Source organism: Phoenix dactylifera, chromosome 10 (assembly GCF_051530095.1).
Source record: "Phoenix dactylifera cultivar Ajwa chromosome 10, Ajwa_hap1_PhDact_Kaust_v1.1, whole genome shotgun sequence".
Taxonomy (NCBI): domain Eukaryota; kingdom Viridiplantae; phylum Streptophyta; class Magnoliopsida; order Arecales; family Arecaceae; genus Phoenix; species Phoenix dactylifera.
Window position 1 is genome coordinate 17,638,325 of NC_143199.1, and position 9,105 is coordinate 17,647,429.

Below are 9,105 nucleotides of genomic sequence, written 5' to 3' on the forward strand. Positions count from 1 at the left end.
AGTATTATTTTTCTTTGTTAGCATTATCTTATTAGAGCAGTTTTAGGGAGCACATAACAACTTGTATCAACAAGTATTATTATTTTTTATTAGCATGATCTTATATTAGCTTATATTATTTTTTTTGTATGGAGTCTATACACGAGAATATATAATCCCTGAGATGTACCGAATATGATCAAATAGAGAAATAAAATTATTTTTCTATCTCTTTTTCTCTTGTTTTCCTCTTCTTCTATAAATATTTTAACAAATATTTTAACATGGTATCAAAGCCACCGATCACCTAATCTATCCCCATCATCTCTTCTGTCTTTGTCGTGGCTGCCCTTGCCATGTCTAGAAGCTTTCAAGACCCCCATAGTCGATGTATCGATCTCTGTACCCGGGTGAATCAACATCCAAAAATTCTTTATTTCTCGGTGGATCCACAGATCCTCTATTTTCCCGCATATCCTTTACTTTTGGTAGAATAATATCCAAAAATATTTTGTTTTCTAATGGATCCATAGCTCCTTTCCACCACTTTTCTTCTAAGCTTCAAATCTTCGGTCGTCTCTCCTCACTGTGGCTTGGTCCCTTTAACTCCATCTCCAATTTTATTTGCTGCCTCCGGCTCCTTCACCATCCAATTCAAAATCTTTTGCTCTTCCATGGTGCCTTCGTCTACGAAAATCATCAACCTTCAGTTGTCTTCTCTCTGAGCTCTGTTCTTGCTGTAACTGTTATCGTTTATGTGTCTTCTTGCTGCCGCATCATCAGACAAGTCCATCAACCAATGCTCCTCTTCCATAGTGCCTCCATCTACGAGGATCGTCGACCTTCGGTTGCTTTTTCTCTAACTTCTATCCTCGCTACAACTGTCATCTTCTATGTATTTTCTCGTTGCCATATCATCAGACAAGTTAATCAGCCACATCGATAGACATGTCAATCCGTCACGTCAGTCAAACACATCAGTCTACTATAACGGCTTCTGAGTTATTATGTTAACTCCTAATCTACTACATTAGATTCTAAGCTGCTATAACAACTTATGTTCTGCCATATTAACTCTTGATTTACCACCACGCTAGTCTTTGAGCTGCTATGTCAGCTCCTAGTCTAACAAGCCAGTTTCTAAACTGCTACTTTATCTCTTAATCTAGTACGCCAATTTTTAGATACATTTGTGATCTAGTTTCCAAACTCAAGTTGGCACTTATAGTACCATCTTGAGTTTGAAGAAGGATGTTAGCATAATTTTAGGGATCACATAACAACCTGTATCAACCCATATCATTTTTCTTTATTAGCATTGATAGAGGAAAAACTGGATCATCCAGCCCATAACTAAAAGGCCGTCCAGTTTCGGCCCAGTAAACATCAACGACGATCGGCTGAATCTTCACCTCAGCCCAGGGCCAGCTCGTCCTCGGGACCCCGCCGAAAGCTTCACCAACTCCGGACATTCGCCGACTCTCCCGACTAAGTTCAGGGTACCTCCAGACAATCGCCGACCCGCCTCGGCTAAGCTCGAGGCGCCAACCCCAACGATACGCAGCATACGCTCCGACCCTCGAGCTCGGAGCACTCTTCTGAGCACATCTCGGAACCCGGAAAGCCGAGCTACTCCCAGTATCCGCCAAGCCGACCTCGTCAAACGCATGACGCGACTACTTAAGGAGCTCGGCCTCGTCAACGACCACACCCATGTGCGGGCCTACCCTCACCTATGTGGCCATACTCCACCACACTGCCGTGTCATGTCTCCATAACCGGCCAACAGCAGTCAGACGGCACCTCGACTACTCCGATCATACCCTGCTGTGACTATCAACGCCCTACCGTTCTTAAAAATGGATTGTACCGTACGTCACTAGCTAACCTGAGCTACGCACCATCCGGCTCAGAGCCATGCCCCCTCATGATGGGGACTGACAGTACCTCCGTCACCTCGGCCACTCCACCGAGGCTATAAATAGCTCGGTCAGGTAATTTCTAAGGAATCTTTTGGCTGGACCAAATCTACCAACTCTAACTTGATCGTCAAAGGGCCCTCACTGGGAACACCGGTGAGGCTTTGTGCAGGTTCGCGGCCGTCGCGCAGGAAGTGGCTCCCATCTTCCCTTTTCCAGCACCGGCGGCTCCCTCAGCTCTACCGGTGTGGTCACCCTCGGGCCAGATTTGAACCACAACATTTCTGGCGCTAGGAGGGTCTAAGTCGTGATCATGAAGTTAAGGAGTCACGGAGCTCCGAGTGCATCGAGCAGCCGAGTCCCGCTACCCAACCGTTCTCACCAAAATCCACCCTCTGCGGCGCCTGCGCCAGCGGGCCAGGTCCCGCAAATCCAGCCAGAGCAATTTGACCTACTACTTCAGCAGGTCCAGACGCTGACCGCAGCTGTTTAGGGCCTGCAACGAAGCAGGGCCCAATCTGCGCCCCCTCTCCGTGGGTGGGAGTCCGCGGGATGTCACCCGTAGCATCGCTCCCCTATCAGACACCATACAGCGAGCGAGAGGGAGCCCAGCAGCCGTCAAAGTCCCGGCCAAATCCGGTCTCTGAGCCGGGAGAGCTCATCGTGCCATCGTCATCCTGGAAGCCAACGTCGAAGCTTAACCCCTCGATCGCAGGATCAACCATCGGAGGCAGGGTCTGCCCCGTGTTGGGGCGCCTGCAATGTTGACCCGGAGCCAGGGAGACCCCGCCGACCATAAGCGATGGCATCCCCGCCGGAACTCAACAGGAAGGTCGAGGAGCTGGAGCGACAGATCCAAACGCTCCGAGACCAGGCTCCCAGGCGCGACGTGGATGTCGACTTCACGACCGAGTCCCCGTTCCCGCGATCGGTCGCGGACGAGCCGATTCCCCAGAGGTTCAAGATGCCACAAATGGAACCGTATGACGGTTCTTCTGATCCTTTGGACCACCTGGAAAGCTACAAGGCTCTCATGACTCTCCAAGGAGCCTCAGATGCCCTGCTTTGCAGGGCCTTCCCAGCAACTCTCCACAAAGCAGCTCGCCTCTGGTTCTCTGGGTTGAAACCTAGTTTGGTTCTCTCATTCGAACAGTTGGGAAGGCAACTTGCCACCCACTTTGCTGCTAGCCGACGTCAGCGCCGGACTTTAGACTCCCTCTTCGCTATTAAGCAGAGGGAAGGAGAATCTCTGAAAAATTACATCGACCGCTTCACCTCGACCACGTGGGAAATTCGAGATATTGGCCAGTTAATCGCCATGTCGGTATTAAAGATTGAAGCTCCATCCTACAAATTCCTCTTCTCCATCGAGAAAAGCTTCCTCGTCAACTTTATCGAGATGTTGGCCAGAGCCCGGAAGTATGCCAAGGCCGAAGAAGCCATGGCCTTTCGACGAGAGACGGCCGAGCCACCGGCCAAGATAAAGAAGAAACGCTTTGAGGAGCGCTTCCGCCCAAGGGACCGATCTCCTCGGCGTGAGAAAAATCCTCGCTGGCCTCGGAGCTCGGTTGACCCGAGGTTCCGGCCCAAAAGTTCAAGAAGTATGCACCCCTTCCAAAGTTCGGAAGATACACACCCCTTTCTTCCACCCGAGCTGAGATTCTTATGGAGATCGAAGGTCGACGCTACCTCCAACCCCCGCCAAAAATGTAGTTCTCGACTTCACGGAAGCGCTCGGACAAGTATTGCCGCTTCCATAAAAACTACGGCCATGATACGGAGGACTGCTACCAGCTCCGTGATGAAATTGAGGCACTCATCCGCCGTGGACGGCTAAGCCGGTTTGTTACCGGCCAACCTGAAAGGAGGGCGCCCGAGGAGCAGAATTGCGTGCCGCCCGAGGAGCAGAACAACAGTCACCCCGTTGCGGGCGTTATTCACACCATCGGCGGAGGACGGCCCAGAATGCTTGAGACGACAGGCCGAAAAGAAGCTCCTTCGAAATGTCCGCGCACTGCGGTGGTCATCTCCTTCACCGATGAGGACCTAAAGGGTGTTGAAACTTTCCACGACGACGTTGTAGTGATTTTCCTTACCATCGCAAACTATGATGTAAAAAGAGTTCTGGTTGATAATGGAAGCTCTGCAGACGTCTTTTTTTATGATGCCTTTCAAAAGATAGGAATGGCCGGAGAGCAGCTTGAAAGAATGAGTACCCCCCTGGTTGGGTTTATAGGAGACTCTGTGCCCATCGAAGGAGTTATCAGCTTACCAGTCTCGGCCGGAAGCGTGCCCCGAAAAAGTACTATGAAGTTGAACTTCCTCGTGGTCCGGGTCGCTTCGGCCTACAACGCCATCCTCGGTCGACCAGGGCTGAACACCTTCCGAGCGGTGGTGTCAACTTATCACCTCTTGATGCGGTTCCCTACAAGCAAAAGGGTCGGCGAAGTCCGGGGGGATCAAGCAATCACGAAGCAATGTTACATGACTGCGCTTAAAGGCAAGCAGCCAGCCGAGTTTCCCCCTCAAGCACTGCCCATTGAAGGACTAGAAGTACGGGACGAACCAAGACAGCAACGAAGTGAGCCGGGCGAGCCTCTCCTTCGCGTTCCCCTGAGGGATGACAGACTCGAGCAGACTATACTGATCGGGTATGATTTGAGCCCGAAGGTTCGAGCCCATGTGATCGAATTTCTCCAGGCTAATGCGGATATGTTCGCTTAGTCATCCGCCGACATGCCAGGAGTAGACCCCGAGGTGATAGTCCACCACCTCAAAGTACAACCGACCCACAAGCCGGTCCGACAAAAGAAGCGGAGCCTAGCAACTGACCGACAACAAGCAGTAGCCGAAGAGGTCGACAATCTCCTCAAAGCCGGCTTCATCAGGGAAGTCACTTACCCCGATTGGCTCGCCAACATTGTCCTCGTAAAGAAAGCTAACGGAAAGTGGCGCATGTGCGTAGACTACACCAACCTGAACAAAGCCTGCCTGAAGGACAACTTTCCTCTTCCAAGGATCGATCAACTCGTTGACGCCACCTCCAGACATCAACTTTTGACCTTCATGGATGCCTTTTCTAGATATAATCAGATCCGAATGGCATCCGAAAATGATGAAAAAACCGCTTTCATTACTGACAATGGCCTCTATTGTTACAAGGTCATGCCTTTTGGACTGAAGAATGCCGGTGCGACCTATCAACGGCTTGTCAGCAAGATCTTCAAAGATCAAATCGGGCGAAACATGAAGGTTTACGTCGACGACATGCTAATAAAGAGTCAAGCGGCCAGTCACCACGTTGCTGACTTGGGAGAAGCATTCTCCACACTCTTAAGGTACCGAATGAAGCTCAACCCAGCGAAGTGCGCCTTTGGAGTCACTTCAGGAAAATTCCTCGGCTTCGTGGTGCCGCAACGAGGAATCGAAGCTAATCCCGAAAAGATCCGGGCATTGCTGGAAATGACACCGCCGAGGACAGTCCACGAGGTGCGGCAGCTCGCCGGTCGGGGGACAGCTCTTGGAAGATTCGTCGCCCGATCAGCCGAGCGGTGCCCCCCTTTTTCAAAATTCTCAAGGAGCCTAAGGACTTCGCATGATCCGAAAGTGCCAGCAAGCTTTTGAAGAGCTCCGATGCTACCTCGCCACTCCTTTGCTTACGAAGCCCCAGCATGGGGAGGCTCTCTTTCTGTACCTTGCGGTCTTTCCGACAGCGGTAAGCTCGGTGCTGATCCGAGAAGAAGATAAAAGCCAGAAGCCCATATTCTACACCAGCCGGATCCTACGAGATGCAGAGATCAGATATTCCAAGTTAGAGAAAACTGTCCACACGCTCGTCACCTCAGCCCACAGGCTTCGATCATACTTCCAAGCGCACCCCATAGTCGTGCTGACTGACTAACCCCTCATGCAAATTTTGCAGCGGTCTGATCGGGCCGGAAGAATTGCAAAGTGGGCGATTGAGCTCGAGAAATTCGGTCTGGAATACCGTCCCAAACCGGCAATCAAAGCCCAAGTGCTCGCCGATTTTCTAGTATAGTCCACACTGCCGGACGACCCTTCGGCCGCGCTCAACCAGACAAAAGAAAATGCCTCCGAACGATCGTGGATTCTGCATGTCGATAGCTCCTCGACGTCGGGGGGCAGTGGCGCAGGCCTCATCCTCACCAGCCCGGAAGGAGTGGTGGCAGAGCAAGCCCTGCGCTTTGAATTCCCCGCTTCCAACAACAAGGCGGAGTATGAAGCTCTGATTGCCGGGGTCAAGTTGGCTAAAGAATTTAACGCCCCCAGCTTAAAAGTCTTTAGTAACTCCCAGCTCGTGGTAAGCCAAGTTCTAGAAGATTTCGAAGCCCGAGAACCGTCCATGGTAAAATACCTACAAAAGGTGCGGAGCATCACTTCAACTTTGACCAACTTCAACATCCAGCACATCCCCAGGTCAGAAAATGCAAGAGCCGACCTGTTATCAAAGCTGGCGACCTCCACCTCGGTCGAACTCCCACCAGGCACTTTTCTCGAACACTTAATGACGCCAAGCACGGAAGAGTCCGAATCAGTGCTATGCGCAGAAATCGAGCCCAGTTGGATGGATCCCCTAATAGACTTTCTACGAGATGGAATCCTCCCCGCGGATAGGCTTGCGGCTTGACGACTCGAGCGCTCGACTGCCCATTATATCATGTACGAGGGCAAGCTATATCGCCGATCTTTTACATCGCCGCTCCTCGGATGTCTCCGACCTTCGGAAGCAGATTACGTGATGCAGGAGGGTATTACTGCGGGAGTCACCAAGGCGGCCGAGCCCTATCACACAAAATCCTGCGGCAAGGGTATTACTGGCCCACTATGCGGAAGGACACGATAGAATTCGCCCGAAAGTGCGACCGATGCCAATGCTACGCCAGCATTCAACGCAGACATGCGGCGCCGTTAACATCGATCAGTGCCCCTTGGCTTTTTGCCCAATGGGGAATCGATATCCTGGGACATTTTTCTCCGGCCACGGGACAATGAAAATTCCTCATTGTCGCCATCGACTATTTCACCAAGTGGGTCGAGGCCGAACCCATCGCCCAAATTACCGAACTAAAGGTACAAGATTTCATCTGAAAGATGATCATCTGTCGGTTTGGACTTCCCTGGATCATCATCTCTGACAACGGCCGCCAATTCGACAATGCTCGGTTCGACGAGTTCTGCTCCGAGCTCGATATCAATCACCGCTACACGTCGGTGGCCCATCCGCAAGCCAACGGGGAAGCAGAAGTTACCAACCGGACCATCCTACAAGGGCTTAAAGCCCGATTGGACCGGGCGAAGGGGCAGTGGGCAGAGGATCTCTACAATATCCTCTGGGCATACCGAACAACCTTCCGAGTTCCAAATGGGGAAATGTGGGATCCCTTCCCACAGTAGGTTAGTCGGGTACAGTACCAAGCAGAGTTTCTATTAGCAGCTTGTGCCGCGGTTCACAAGTTACTACTAAAAACTTGTCAATTACTATATCCAACCAACCAACCAATAAAAATTAACACATACTAAACCTGTCAGTTTAATTAATTTAACTCACTTTAATCATAACTAAAAGCAACCCAAGCTTTCATTTATAACTTAAAGTCTACTATACATAGCTCAAAATATAACAAACTTTACATCTGTCTCAATTTACATTCACACCCCACCTATATGCATAATACAAAGGTTTTTCCTTTCACTCAAAGGGGCATGGCCAACCTTCTATGACAAACTTCTAGGATGATGCTGATGCGGTACCTTTATAATGCTATGACTCTACCGATCTGCAAAAATTTACAGAAAAAGAGAGGGATGAGACCTAAGTCCCAGTGAGTGGATAATCTGTTAACCATGAGGAAATAAGAGGTTTCAGCTGTGATACTTATTTACATACATTAAATATAACGTGTTTATGCCACATATGAAACATTTGCATTTGATTTTAAAGCACTTAGATTTCAACTCCATAAGAAACCTGCTGTTTGCCAATAGTACTACAACTAGCAGGAAATAAAGCCGTTGCTTTACAATAAAGCATTAATAAAATCGCCTTGCTCAAGTCTTTTTTTCTGGACCGTAGAGTCCACTTTCCTTTCCTGAGGAATTTGATACATAGAACATTCACATAGGTTCTGAAATCATTATGCTTAAAAATAATACATTTGTTGCTCAGTCATATGTATACATAGCTTAAATATTGAAAATCATGGCTCCCGCGAGCCCTACCGCCGGTCACTCGCATGAGGCACCATTCTCATGAGTAGCCCGACAGTCCTATGCATGGTGCTACCACTACGCCCTCCCGGGGTCCCAACTCTGCCCCACTGGCACATATCATTACTACGCCCTCCCGGCGTCCCATTTCTACCCTACTGGGCACATATCATAGCTACGCCCTCCCGGCGTCCCATCTCTGCCCTACTGGGCACATATCATAAACTCTGATGTGATGTATCCAAGGTAAAAGTGCAAATATTAGTTACTGTAACAAGGTTGGAGTCGACTCTAGAGTACAGGGGTCGACTCCAGAATAGCTTGGAGTCAAACTAAAATAACTCTCTTGGCCGTGATAAGGGGTTTTAAGTGGTTCAGCCACTTTGGGTTAATCCATTCCCAAACAAGTTCATAAACTTACGAATCAACAAACATGAATTTAAAGTATTTTCAAGCATAGCATATATTTTCCAAATCAGATCATTTATCCACTGATAGAAAGCAATTTAATCATGAGAATTAATACTTCTTATTTTCATTCTGTAGCATATTCATTCTGAATTTGGAGACATCATTCATTTCTCTAGAATTACAAAATAAACTACCATAGTTAAGATGAAAACCACTCACCTTGTGATGGCTAATGCACCACCCTAGTGCTTGATACTCCTGGCACACTTCCGGGACTCTCTTCTCCTCCTAAACAATTAAAAGAGTCGATCAAACTTATAACCTATATGATGCAACATGATTATGCATGTTCCAAAAAGAAATCCAACACCCTCATCTCAACTTTCTGATTTTTACCTTGCTTGTCTTGTTTTAGGATAAATAAAACCTCTCAATTCTCAAAGGTTTCCAAGCTTTTATCTCCCTCTTTGATACCCTGGGTTAGGACTAGAAAACCTTCTATATCATCTATAAATTTTCAGCTGCCAAACAACTACTTAACATCAAAAATAAATCAGAATTCAATTTC

The 9,105-nt window shown here is 48.8% G+C and overlaps 1 protein-coding gene across 11 annotated transcripts in view; it reads right to left on the reverse strand.

The window, feature by feature from the left end:
- The window catches only part of LOC103697780 (beta-1,6-galactosyltransferase GALT31A), an 87,571-nt gene that overhangs the window by 54,728 nt on the left and 23,738 nt on the right, over positions 1 to 9,105 (reverse strand). For 7 of the 11 annotated variants that reach the window (XR_015969284.2, XR_015969282.2, XR_015969281.2 and 4 more), the window contains one exon: positions 8,757 to 8,825. The exons of the other annotated variants lie outside the window; for them this stretch is intronic. The gene's annotated coding sequence lies outside the window, so the exon portion shown is untranslated. The remainder of the gene's footprint in view (positions 1 to 8,756; positions 8,826 to 9,105) is intronic. 11 annotated transcript variants of the gene reach the window in all.